Source organism: Canis aureus, chromosome 16, assembly GCF_053574225.1.
Source record: "Canis aureus isolate CA01 chromosome 16, VMU_Caureus_v.1.0, whole genome shotgun sequence".
Lineage (NCBI taxonomy): Eukaryota > Metazoa > Chordata > Mammalia > Carnivora > Canidae > Canis > Canis aureus.
In genome coordinates this window covers 24,342,387-24,356,703 of record NC_135626.1, presented here as the reverse complement: position 1 = coordinate 24,356,703, position 14,317 = coordinate 24,342,387, and the positions used below count along the sequence as shown (strand labels likewise).

The 14,317-nt window shown below is 36.7% G+C and overlaps 1 protein-coding gene and 1 non-coding gene across 7 annotated transcripts in view; one reads left to right on the top strand and one right to left on the bottom strand.

Annotated features, from left to right (window-relative positions):
- Positions 1 to 14,317, top strand: part of AATF (apoptosis antagonizing transcription factor) — a 105,704-nt gene that overhangs the window by 22,192 nt on the left and 69,195 nt on the right. The window lies entirely within an intron of this gene.
- Positions 2,046 to 2,229, bottom strand: LOC144287360 (U2 spliceosomal RNA). The gene has a single exon (XR_013355199.1). It is a non-coding gene; the product is annotated as a U2 spliceosomal RNA (small nuclear RNA).

The following is a 14,317-nucleotide window of genomic DNA, read 5'->3' as shown; positions in this document are numbered from 1 at the left end:
GCTCATTCAATTAATGTTTTCATAATCAATGCAAGTCAGAACTTGCAATTTGTTCCTGATTTGCACATTAAAGAGCTCCATTAATTAAGGATCCTGGTGTTTGGCATGTTCCCGCAGGATCTGTGCATTATTTACACGGTGAAAGTGCAAGATGCACGCTTCGCAGTTGTAGTGGCAACTGCAGTTAATCCTGCTTTTTCTCTTTCTTTCGTCTTCTTTTTTTCTTTTTTGCTTGTGAATAACAATTAATTCACAACTCATTGAAACTCCTAAGGGATACATTGGACCTAAATAGGAACAAGTGATCCAAACGATGGGGCCACAGTGGAAGAGTAGAAAGTAAATCCTTTGTTTAAAAGGGGAAAATCCCCCTGGAAGACATAGAGAATTTATGTGTTTGGTTTTTGTTGGTTGTTGGAGTTGGCTGAATGTAGGAGGCATAATACTGTTGAGTTGTACTTCTCTTTACTCTGATTTTGCAGATTTTTTTCCTCTCTGTAATAGTAGCTATACTGATAAATGAAATTGCCTTTCAGAGCCCAAATGACCCCAGAGATTTAGACTAACATAACCCTATGCTATGTCAAGTAAGCTGTTACATAATATTCCTATTTTTAGTTGCTTTTTCATGAAATCACTTTTCAGGGTGTTTGGGTTCTGTTAACCATTTCTTTTGGAAGCCTAATCTAAACCAGAGGTTGTGTAAGAGGGTGTAAAAAGCAGTTGGAAACATGAAATCAGATCACTGGTTCAGCAGGTTCCTCCTTTCTGGTCTCTGCCATGGCTAATGCTTATCTATTCCTAATGCATTTTCCTAATAGTAGCTAGTCCTTAAAAATATTATGAGAAGCTGCAAAGCATTTTCACGAGTGGAGATATTTTTTTCTCTGATATTTATGAAACTTGCTAGGGATTTTGTGGGACTTAATTTATGTTTATGTCCTTTTGCTACTATGTAGATATAGACATACATAAAATCTTTATATGTATATTTTTTTATGTAAGTGTGTATATATAATATTCACTGGAATATACACATACAGTATCGAAGTATGTAAAGGAAAAACTAAACGCTCTCCCACTTTCCCAAATCCCTGTACCACCTTCTCAAAAAAACAATGTGGGGTGTATTATCCCAGATATTTTAACATGTACATATTTTCTTCTGTTAAGTATTAGTGGAAGTTTGATGAGGGGAGAGGTTGAGGAGGCCAGTTTGAAGGGGAAAAAAGGCTATAGAATTGCTTAAGAATTATCTTAGAGAAAATCTGAATATCATGATACCTTTAAGACACATTTCTGTTGATTATTATAATTATATTTACAACCTGACCCCAAATAAGTTTGTCCGTATGATTAGCTTTGGAAGCTTGTTGTACTTGAACTGTACTTGACTTTAATTCTTTGGTAATTTTTTTTTTAAGATTTTATTTATTTATTCATGAGAGACACAGAGAGAGAGAGAGAGAGGCAGAGACACAGGCAGAGGGAGAAGCAGGCTCCATGCTGGGAGCCCAATGTGGGACTTGATTCTGGGTCTCCAGGATTACACCCTGGGCTGAAGGCGGCGCTAAACCACTGAGCCACCCGGGCTGCCCTCTTTGGTAATTTTTAATTAACTTTCATATAATATTGTTTTGCTTGGTGTTTAGTTTTAGATCTATCACATTCTTGAGGCATTTGGATAAATTTGCCTCCAGATAAAACCCCAAATTCTACTATTTTGAGAAGAATTCTTACTAGCTATTCATACTATTTCATACAAGGAATTTTTATTTATTTATTTATTATTTTTTTAAGTAATTTCTGTGCCTAGTATGGGGCTCAAACTCCTGACCCCAAGATCAAGAGTTGCACACTACCGACTGAGCCAGTCAGGTGCCCCCATACAAGGAAAATTTTTAAGCGTAGACAAGCTGTTTAGACAGTCTTAAAGATTCTTACATTCTGGAGTGTCTGGATGGCTCAGTGGTTGAGCATCTGTCTTTGGCTCAGGTCTTGATCCCAGAGTCCTGGGATTGAGAGACCCTCATCAGGCTTCCTACAGGGAGCCTACTTGTCCCTCTGCCTATGTCTCTGCCTCTCTGTGTCTCTCATGAATAAATAAATAAAATCTTTAAAAAAAAAGATTCTTACATTTTAAAGATGGTACATGAATGTTATGTGGTGAGGGTTAGGGGGAAGGACAGATACTACACTTGATCTTAAGCCTCAAGGCTGAGAAGCGATAGGGGGAAGGGCAGAGACAGACATTCTAACTCAAGTTCTTTTTTTTTTTTTTTTAGATTTTATTTATTTATTTTGACAGAGAGTGCATAAGCAGGGGGAGAGGGAGAAGCAGGCTCCCCGCTGAGCAGGGAGTCTGATGTGCCATCCAGGTGCCTCCCCCGTTTTTGTTTTTGTTTTTTTTTTAAGTCAGGTTCTAATTAGAAAGCATTTCTGGTGACCTCAGTAGACTCATAAGGTGAACACGAGTGAAAAGAAATCAAATGCGACAATTTGAGAACCAGGATGATCAATTTACTTCTGTCTTGGTATTTTCATTGTGCAAGTACAATGTCAGATGACCTTATACTTACAAATAATAAAAATAGCTTCAGTTTGGTACTTATGCATTACTGCCCGGGCACTATATTAAGTTCTTTACAAATGTCTCATTTAGTCCTCACAGCAGCCTGTAAAATAGGTGCTAATAAATGTGCCATACATATGAAGAAGTGAAGTCTTGGAGAGGGTCAAGTAACTTGCTTAAGGTCATACAGTTAGAGGCAAAGTTAGGGTGGAAACAGGGGTTTGATCTCTGCTCTTGGCCACGCCACCCAATCACTGTGTGTGCGGTTTAACTCTTTTGTTTTATTTTAAGATTTATTTATTTATTTATTTGAGAGCATCCATTGGGAGGGGCAGAGGGAGAGGGAGAGTGAATCCTAAGCAGACTCCTTGCTGAGCATGGAGCCTTGATCTGAGGACTTTGAGATCCATATACTGAGCCAGAGTCAGGGGTTGGATGCTCAACTGACTGAGTTCACCTAGGTGTCTTGCTTTTTTTTTTTTTTCCTTTTTAAAGAAAGTATGGGGAAATAAAGAAATGGAATAAATGCTGGAACTTGAAGAAGTGAAGGCAGGAGCAATGTGGAGATGAATTTGTAGTAAAACAGGTGGCTACTCACTACAGTGAGTAGTAATTGTATCCTTTGGGTTTTCTAAGGTCTTTTCTACATACTGCCTTTCAGTTAGAGAACTAGAAGGGCCCTGGGACTCAGCTGATCTACTCTTTCTCCTGTAGGCAGATAAGCTGTTTTTTAAATGGTAGAGAAATGTATCAATAGACTTGTTTCTTTCTATGATACATATTCCTTAAATAAAATCTAGTAAATGGCCAAAATAAAAGTAAGGAAGTAATCTTCCCCAATCCCAGCAGCTTGAGTTCAGTACTTATAATACTTTGTTGTGTGGCATATATCTTTTCCAATTTTTTCCTCACTGTGGGCATATAGTTAGAACTAAAGTGGAACCATTTTCTATATTCTGTTTTGCAATCTGGCTTTTTTTTCTATTTAACAAAGATTATGAATATTTTTCTGTGCCATTAAATATGATTCTATGGCATCATTTTTAATGGCAGCATAGACTTCGCATCATATGGATAGTTTAATCAGTTCTTTATTGTTGAACATTTGGATTGTTTCCATGTTTTTGTTTTTGTAAATAATGTAATAAACATCATTGTTAGTAAATCTTATATCCACGATTACTTTGTTGTGGAAAACAAATTTCTAGATGTGGAATTAGTATGTGTTCTAAGGATATGTGAAATTTTAAGGCTTTTGATCTGTATCACCAAGTCACTCTCCAGAAAGGTTGTATCACTTTACATTCTGACCTTCTTTATAGGAGTGTCAGTTTCCTTTATCCTTGTCAACACTGGACTTTATAATTTTGTTTCATCTTTGTCACTTTGATAAGTGGAAAATGGTTTCTGCTTATTTTAGTTTACATTTTTAAAAAAAGATTGTATTTATTTACTCATTAGGGAGAGGGAGAGAGGCAGAGACACAGGCAGAGAGAAGCAGGATCCATGCAGGAGCCCAATATGGGACTTGATCCCTGGACTCCAGGATCATGCCCTGAGCCAAAGGCAGACATGCAACTGTTGAGCCACCCAGGAGTCCCTAGTTTACATTTTTTAAAATTTACACTTTTCAGTGTTTAATGAGGGTAAACATTTTTTCCCTTATATTTATTGGTCCTTGGCATTTCTTTTGTGAATCACACAGGGGAATTTTAGACGAGTTTAGGGATAGAAGATCTCTTTATCAATCAAACTTACGACTACCTGTAATTTCTCCTGCCTTTATTTTAATCTATTTCTCCTTGTTTGGTTTTCTGTTGACAGGCAGAATTACTTCTACCTCAGAAGACCTTTGTAATATTATATATATTTAATCTTTCTTACTTTTTAAGTTTAATTTTTTTCTTTTTTTAGTAGTCATAAAAGTAAAATGTGTTTGTAGTAAAAAAATTAAAAAAAAATTTTTTTTTTTCAAATAGTGTTGTTCCTCCTCCTCCCCAATAGTACTGAAATGTAACATGGATTGTGAATGTCTTCTTTTCTCCCTACTGTAAATAGCACTCTTCAGAGGTAACCATTTATAGCAGTGTGGTAGATATCCTTCCAGATCCTTTGTCAATTTAAACTTTTTTAAAGCCATACATGACATTTACATCTCTGCATGTTAATGAATATAAATCTATCTTTTCTTTCTTTAAGAAAAAAAAAAAATTGGGCAGCCCGGGTGGCTCAGCAGTTTAGTGCCACCTTCGGCCCAGGGCATGATCCTGGAGACCCAGGATTGAGTCCCGCGTCAGGCTCCCTGCATGGAGCCTGCTTCTCCCTCTCCTTGTGTCTCTGCCTCTCTCTCTGTTTCTTGAATAAATAAATAAAATCTTTAAAAAAAAAAGAAAAAAAGAAAAAAAATCGTTGGCTATTTTTGTTTTCTTTTTCTTTTTCCTGAAGTATTTTAAAGTTAATTACAATCATCATACCAGTTTGCCTTTAAATACTTCTGTAGGGATGCCTGGGTGGCTCAGTGGTTGAGCATCTGCTTTTGGCTCAGGTCGAGATCCTGGGGTCTAGGATTGAGTCCTACATTGGGCTCTCTGTGAGGAGCCTGCTTCTCCCTCTATGTCTCTGCCTCTCTCTCTTTCTCTCTGTGTTTCATAAATAAATAAATAAATAAAAAAAATCTTTAAAAAAATACTTCTGTAAATGGCTCTTAAAAAATGAAAATGTTTCTTCTATAACACTGTCATCTCACCTAACCAAATTAATACTTCCTACTAATCCTAATGAAATGTCTACTCCATATTCAGAGTACTTCAGTTATTTCAAAAAGTATTTTATAGTTTAGTTTATTCAGAACAAGTTCTGTTTATAATTATTTTTTTAAACAGCTGCACAGAAAGTTATCTGGTTAAACTAAATTAATTTAATCAATCCCCTATAAATGGGCACTTAAGATGTTTGCAGTTTTTACCAGTTATAAACAATGCTAAAAATAATTTTTTTTTGTACCTGCTTCTTCGCTTTCTTATCTGATTATTTTGTTAGGATTAATTTCTGGAAATGGAAAAGTAGGGTCAGGTGGTATGCATGTGCAAACCTTTGATACATTTTGCCAGATTGCTTCCTGGATATGTCGTTCTAATTAAACTCTTATCAGTTGTGTATGGATAGTGCCCCTTTCCAAACATTCTTGCCAACATCAAGTAGTATCAGAAAAATATTACATTGTTTTAGGTTTCTTTCTTTCTTTTTTTTTTTTCTCCCTTAAGTGAGTCTAAACATCTTTTCTGATGTGTTTGGCTATTTGAATTTTGGAGACTATTAATCCATTTCTTACCATTCTCTTTTTTCATGTTAGGCAAATACCCCTTTATTTTGCCTTACCAGACCTGCCTTCTTTCCGTATAGATTTGGGCTTCCTTTATTTTCTCCACGTTATTTTTCCTGGTGTGGGAACCAAATTTGGATGTAGCATTTTAACAGAGCCTCACTTGCATTGTCTTTTGTTTTTGTTTTTGTTTATCATGTAGTGATATTAGAGAGAGGGCAGTTTTGTCATTTCTTTTTTTTTTTTTTTTTTAAAGATTTTATTTATTTATTCATGATAGTCACACAGAGAGAGAGAGGCAGAGACACAGGCAGAGGGAGAAGCAGGCTCCATGCACCGGGAGCCCGACGTGGGATTCGATCCCGGGTCTCCAGGATCACGCCCTGGGCCAAAGGCAGGCACCAAACCGCTGCGCCACCCAGGGATCCCAGTTTTGTCATTTCTTATAATTGAAAATTTCATTATACTTTGCTTTCCAGATTGTTTTGATACATGACCATTTAAGGATACGTTGATGTAGAAAATGAAAAATATGTAGTTCTTTTTAAAGCTTTAGTAGTATTTAATTTTCTTCATTAGTATGATGGCAGTATAATAGTACCCACCTCCAAGGGTTATTGGAAGGGTTTAATTGAGTTATGTAATACATATAAAGTGCCTAGGCTAGGGCCTGCCACTTTGTGGGTTCTTCGTGATGTTATCTGTTAATAATGATAGTATGGTCTTTTCTTAGGCTGTAGCTCTGTGGCCACAGTATTTGTTTCCCCCTTCTTAAAAGGGTTATATAAATAAATACTAATACTATACTGGCAGTTACTTCTTTGAAAACTTGGAATGCACATATAAAAGCATGCCAAGAAAATTATTAGGATGCCATTTTTGTTCAGTTATTCATTCAACAACCTGCCATTTGCCAACACCATGCATACCAAGGCAAATTATTCACAATCCCTACCTCAGGGAGCTCATAGTAGGGTGTAGAGATAGATAAACCACTTCTAAAATATAAATATTTAAGTGTTTTCACTTAAATGAAAGCAACCTCTCAAAGTGTTTTCATTTTGGATTGGCAAACAAATAATGCTTAGTCTTGCTAATATTAAAAGAAACACAGAAACAGTCTTATTTTCTGAGCCTCATTTTAGCCATCTAAATGGTGATGATTACTATGTCTTAATATGAATGCATTACACTATTTGTAAGTTCTTAAAATTGGTAAGATGGTTTTGAGACTCTTAGGAGTAGCCTGAATATGTTATAGGAAGAAGTTAAGTTTGATTACTTTGCTTTTGTTAAAAAAAGTCAGTTTGTTGAGGGTACATACTTGTTGAAGTTAGCAAATATATAGTTCCCATTTTGTTTGCTTGTCAGCATTTAGTTGGAAATGGTAGTGTAATTAGATGTTCTGCTATGGGGCTTAGGCATAATTTCTCTGGAACGAACATATATTTGTAGAATACCTTTTATGGCTCAGGTGATGTGTTGGATGCTAGAGTGACAGGATGAGGTCTGTACTCTCAAGTAGCTTACAGTGTAACGAAATCAGACTCAGTATAATATGACAAGGGCTGTAGCAGTGATGTGAATGGATATTGAGAAAGGAGTGATCAATTCTGCCTGGGAATCCGCATTTTCAGACCCATGCTATAGAGAGAATTAGGGCATTTAGGTTAGGAGTAGTTTCATTGCCTAAGACGCTGTTTGTTTGAAGGCTTTTGAATAAGAAAGGATCAGACTGTTTTATATAAACAGGGTTACTTGGATTGTGGTTTTAATTTAATTTAATTTTTTTTTAAAGATTTTATTTATATATTCATGAGAGACACACACACACAGAGAAAGAGGCAGAGACACAGGCAGAGGGAGAAGCAGGTTCCATGCAGGGAGCCTGATGTGGGACTCGATCACGGGTTTTCAGGATCACGTCCTGGGCTGCAGGCAGCGCTAAACTGATGGGCCACCGAGGCTGCCTTAATTTATTTTGAGTAAGTTTTATTATTTAAAGTTTGCTTTAAATTTTAGTAGTATTTTAAATTATAAAAGTAATGTATGCTTATAAAATATTCAGATAGTTAAAAAGTATATCAAATAAAAATGAAAGTATCTCTTTTTTCCCTGGGTAGCTCTCATTAGACAGTTTAAACAATTACTTGTAAATAAGTTTGGGTTTTAAGTACCTCATATTCTGAGCATGTATTTTTTTCTGTTCAAAGGGTAAAAAATACATTTCCTTTTGTAGGAAAATACTACGGAGCAATGAAAGCTGTCTGGGACCTGTGAAGTGGAAGGGAACTGTAGTGGGTTTCGGGAAGTACATTGATCAGTTAGATTGCTGTGTCCTATAGGGCTTTTTAAGGATTTATTGACACACTTCATCAAGGTATTTGAGGGAGTATTCAGGGAAACCTAAGAAGTTCTGCAGTTCTTTTCCCTTCCTTATAAATTCATGCCAAGTCAGAAATTACAGCTTGAGTGGGATGTCCCTCCACAGAACTCAAATGCACACTATCTATCATGTTACTTAGTGTGGCAGTAATGTAAAATGTTAAGGATTTTTTTTTTTTTTTTTTTTTTGCTTTTTGCTTTTTGCTTCTTTCTGTGAGGGGGCTCACTCAACATATTTTATCATATGTCTCTTCGTCTCTCCCTATTTGAGCTTCCACTTACTCCCCCAATTCCCCACATCATTCTCTTAAGAGAAAAAAATAAGTTTTGTCCACTGAGTCCTCTTTCTTTCTTGATTTAATATGTCTTGGGTTGAATGTTTCTCACAAAAACACTTTGCATTCAGAATTAGCCTATCAAACCGTTTCCTCCATAGACTCCTACACAGACTACACGCCTTCCACTGTGGTGCCCCCTGAAGTATGGAAACCCAAGGTTGCTTTTGGCTTAGCCATCGTGATTTTAGAATATCAGTCCCTGTGCTCTGCTTTGAAAAGTTATCCTGGTGGTTATTTTGTTCCATTAAAAAATACTGTTTTCGGTCCACAGAACCAAGTAGCCAACACACAGAGATGGAACTCCTAAACTGTTCCAGTTAAAACCACAGTCCTCATAATAACACATCCACTTATCCAAATCTGGGAATACACATGTGCACACACCTATATATGCATATACGTACGTGGCTATATAAAAATTCTAGTTGGACACACATTGGAGATGATAGCAACTCATCCATATGGTTGGTGTTCAGGAATTTGTAACCTGAAGTACTCTTTCTACTGGTAATGCCATTCTGCTTGGGGAATATAGAACAAGCCCAAACAGTAATACTGACAGAATTCGGAATTATGATACAGTGGAGCCTTCACGTAATTCTTTGTTGAAGAAGTTAGGGCCTAAATGTTAAGGCTTATTGTTATTCTGAGTTGATAATCTCTGCCTTGCTTTAATAATTTTTCCTCATGCCTGGGTAGCCCGCGAGTTGCACAATAATCACTCACACAGCTTTGTAATCAATGCCCAAAGTAATAGGATTCCTCTGGCCACCGGCAATTAATAAATTTGTGTCTTTTTTAAAACACTAGCAAGTCGGGCCTGAAATACGACTGACTGGCTCTCCTCATTTGCATATTTATTGCAGTGGAAAAATTCTTACCAGATGATTGATGCTGAGCCTGCCTCTTGAATTCCAAGCAGCACATTATTATGAAATGAAAAATGCCGGCCATACAGTTGATTAAAGTTGAAGACAGTGGAATCGGTGTTTTTTAAGATTGTGGGAGAATTAAAGGCATATTTTAATAGATGTTGACAAGAAGTGAACTAACAAAAGCAAAGCAAAGGATTTGCTTGAAAAGATTTAATCAAACGTCTTTCTTGGGGGATTAATTGCCGGGGATGACTAGTGCAAGTGGCAGGCTTGTGTGGATTTGAATGAAAAGTATTGTTCTCAGGCCAATATATCGTGTGTCATTTTGACCTATAGTTTAGCTCTGGTTCTAGAGTTACTTTTGAAGGAGAAAAAAAATGCTCTTGTAATCTATACATTCTAGTTCATTGTATTTATCTGGCATAATAGGAATGTGGGAATTTATGTATACTTGTACATAAATTACTGTATATTTTCATGGTTATTTTAAAAATAACTGTATAGATATTTAAAAACTGATAAGGTGGGATCCCTGGGTGGCGCAGCGGTTTGGCGCCTGCCTTTGGCCCAGGGCGCGATCCTGGAGACCCGGGATCGAATCCCACATCGGGCTCCCAGTGCATGGAGCCTGCTTCTCCCTCTGCCTATGTCTCTGCCTCTCTCTCTTTCTCTCTCTGTGACTATCATAAATAAATAAAAATTAAAAAAAGAAAACTGATAAGGTAAGCTGTATTTTAGTTACAAATTCACCGTCTGCATTCCCCCTCCAATCCCCCAATCCCCTTGCCAGAAGTTGTACTTATTGGCTTATAATCTAATTAATGAACTGTGTGTCTATGTCCAAACTTATTCTCTGCCTACAATTTTGTTTATGTTGAACAGCCAAAATGAATCAGGGAGAAAAATAAAGCTGTTAGGTGAAAATGGTTTTTAGATTGGTGACATTTTATATATAGAATGCTTGCATATGGGTAGCGTGTAAATGAATACTTAATACAGGAATCTATGAATACTAGTTCAGTCCTAGCACTGTTGATCAGTACAAGCAGAACTTGAGGCTTTCACCATGTGAAAGATGATGGTTTTTTGATACTGATATACTTTCTGTATCCACAGCATTTAAAAATTTATGAAATGCCTTAATATAGACAAATTTATTATTTTTACCTAAATTCTGTGAGATAAACAAGCAAAGGATTATCTACATTTTACAGATGAGAAAATTACAACTCAAAGATTAAATTGGTCTGCTCAGTATAAAATGACTAGTTAGTAATAATGTCAGAATACAGGGCTTATGACCCTTAGTAAAGCATTCTTTCCATTGATTCTGTACTTGGAAAATTATTCCTAAAGCTGGTGCCCAGATGCTGAGGTTGTATCTTGATAATATGGTGAGGCATATGTCCTTCTTAATCTCTTCTTAAGGGAAAGGCCTCTGGAAATGGACCATGTAGGGCAAAATAAACATATATATCCTTGACAGTCTCCATTTGTTTTGTGGCCATGTGCCAAGAGGGAGAGAGAAGAAAGTATATGCCTCTCTGCTGCTTTTTTAGCTTGTAACTCTGACAGTAATTAGGAGAAAAATAAAAGATGAGTTAGAAACCATTGGTTCCATTCTCTTCATTTTTCATAGAGTTGAACAAATAGAATTTGGTCCTATTTGAATGATGAAAAGAGGGTTGGGTTGGGTTTTGTTTCATATTTTGACTGGGACGAATATACTGTTAGATTTGAGTCCTCAGGAGAGTTTCCTCACTCTTGTCAGCTGTGGCTTTGAGGAGGCCAAAGGATTGTCCAGTTTCTTTAGATTTGACACAAAATCTTAGTGGAAGGGAAATGTGGCCCTAATATTGCAAAGAAATGAGAATTGAGTTCTTTCTTCTATATCTCTTTACAGGAAGCTGTCTATGTGTTGGTCACTGGTGACTCTCCTTTGATAAACATTTTTCTTTATTTCTTCTTCTTCTTCTTCTTTTTTTTTTTTTTTTTTTTTTTTTTTTTGTGGTTAGAAGCACAGAATTGCAGATTTCATCTCTGGTAGGTCTCTTGACACTTTGATGCATGGTGGTGCTATCCCTGAATGGAGCTTAAATACTTCAGGGCTACTTTCTGACTGGGTGAAGGGGTGTATAAAATGAGAACATATGAGAGAGTATTAACAGAAAGGCACACTTTGATTTACTGATATTGGCTCTCTGCTTTCTTGTTGGATTGATATGCTGTCTAATATATCTGCAATGGATTTTTTAAAACTGACTTGAACAAAATAAAAAGGCTTGTATAGCTACTTGAAAGTGGCCCTTAAAAGTAGTAGTCTTTTCGTTGGGTGTTTTCACAGTTCTTGGTTATGCTGCATGTGAGAATCACATTATGACTCGCTTGTTGGGGGCAAGCAGCTATGAACATTACAGACTACTCTGCAGCTTCCCCCTGCTGAGGTTCCTGATTTTCTGTTTTACATCATGGACACATGGTACCTACAGGCAGGAAGGGACAGGCACCTGCTTTTCTTGTTCTTCGTAATTTTTTATTGTGGCAAAAAACACATAACCTAAAATTTATGTATCATAAAATTTATCCTAACCGTTTGTTTTTTCAGTTTTAAATTTATTTTTAATTTTCATTCCTGTATAGTTAACATACAGTGTTATATTAGTTTCAGGTGTATAATATAGGGATTTAGCAATTTATCCTAACCATTTCTAAGTGTACAGTTCAGTAGTATTAAGTAGATTCACATTGTTGTGTTACCAATCTCCAGAACTTTTCCATCTTGTAAAATTAAAACTTTATACCTGTGAAACAAGTCTCCATTCCCCTCTCCCCCAACCTCTGGCAACCTCCATCCTACTTTCTGCCTCCATGAATTTGACTACTCTAGGTACTTCTTATAAGTCCCTGTCTTTTTACAGCTGGTTTATTGCACTTAACATAATGTCCTCAGGGTTCATCTGTGTGTTGTAGCACATGTCAGAATTTTATTTTATTTTATTTTATTTTATTTTATTTTATTTTATTTTATTTTATTTTATTTTTATTTTATTTTATTTATTTTTAAGATTTTTATTTATTCATGAGAGACACAGAGAGAGAGAGAGAGGGACACAGGCAGAGGGAAAAGCAGGCTCCATGCAGGGAGCCCGATGTGGGACTCAATCCCAGGTCTCCAGGATCACATTCTGGGCCAAAGGCAGGCGCTAAACTGCTGAGCCACCCAGGCGTCCCAATTTCTTTCTTTCTTTTTTAAATTCTTTTTTTTTTTTAATTTTTATTTATTTATGATAGTCACAGAGAGAGAGAGAGGCAGAGACATAAGCAGAGGGAGAAGCAGGCTCCATGCACCGGGAGCCCGATGTGGGACTCGATCCCAGGTCTCCAGTATCGCGCCCTGGGCCAAAGGCAGGCGCTAAACTGCTGCGCCACCCAGGGTTCCCTCTTTCTTTTTAAAGGCTGAATAATATTCCATTGTTTTTTCCCTGTTCTTTTTGACTAGGCTCAAGATTGAAGGATTATAGATGATTTTTTTTCTGTACAGAGATGCACTAGGATGGAAGAATTATTTATTATGTTCTGGTCTTGGGAACACTTAAGGTTTTTTCTCTTTTCAATTGTGCTAAAATATACATGACATAAGATTTACTAGCTTAACCATTTATAAGCATATATAGTTCAGTATCATTAAGTACATTTGCATGGCTATCCAACATCCCCACCATCCATCTCCAGAACTTTTTCATCATCTCAATCTGAAACTCTCTATCCATTGAATAGGAATAAGTGTCTGTTTCCCTTTCCCCTGCACTCCTGGCTGCCACCATTCTGCTTTCTTTCTGCTTCTATGAGTTTGACTGTTCTAGGCCTCGTCTAAGTGGAATCACATAGTACTTGTGCTTTTGCAACTGGCTTATTTCACTTAGCATAAGATTTTCAAGGTTAGGTCTTGGGAATTTTGAAAACCACTTTGCAAAAGCAAAATTGGTTTGTAGTTTCACTTTGGAAAACATAGGCTCTGTCTCTTAAGGTGTAACCTTTTGTAGAAAAGGCATTAAAAACCATGGTTAACTTTGTGTGGGCTGAAGTCCCTATGGAATATAAAGTAACAATGAATGCAGGGATTGCTAAATGAAATTAGGGGCACTTGTGAGAGGGTTACAGTATTTAAGGGAAAGAGGGAAGGTGTGAGAGAAGCCTGGCCAGAGATGAATGGACAGCTATTACTGACAATAGAATGGAATATCACACGATTTAGCAGTGGATTAAATATATACAATAAGGGCACCAAAATGTCAGTGATTGCCTATGAAAACACATTAAGCAGAGAAAATCAGACAAGAGAGTAATATTAGGTAGGAAGAACAAAGTTCTGTTTCTGATGTATATTTGGAAGGGTGATGGAGCATCCATGTGAAGATTTTCCTGCAGTTGCTGGAAATGTGGAAGCTCAATAAAAGGAGAGAAGTCTGAGTGCTATCAACACATAAATAGTGATTATCAGTGTCTAGTTAGCCCCTTTAGTAGGATTAGGCTGATAAAGAAGGTAAGAGTTCAGTTCTCAGAGGGCCAATTTTTATCCTGAAAGTTCTTAGCCGTGGACTGTATACTTAATCCTGACCAGCTTTATTACAAATGCATCCTGTTGGCTGTGAGGAGAACCAGGTTAATAACATGTTTCGATGTGCAAAATTTTAATACAACATGCAGTACTGCAAACAGGAAGTCATTAACTTGAGTTTCCATACGTAAACAAGAACTTTTCATAGGAATATGTGCAGAGAGATTGGATGTGTGAGGTGGCAGCTCAAACCAGAGCAAATGAGAT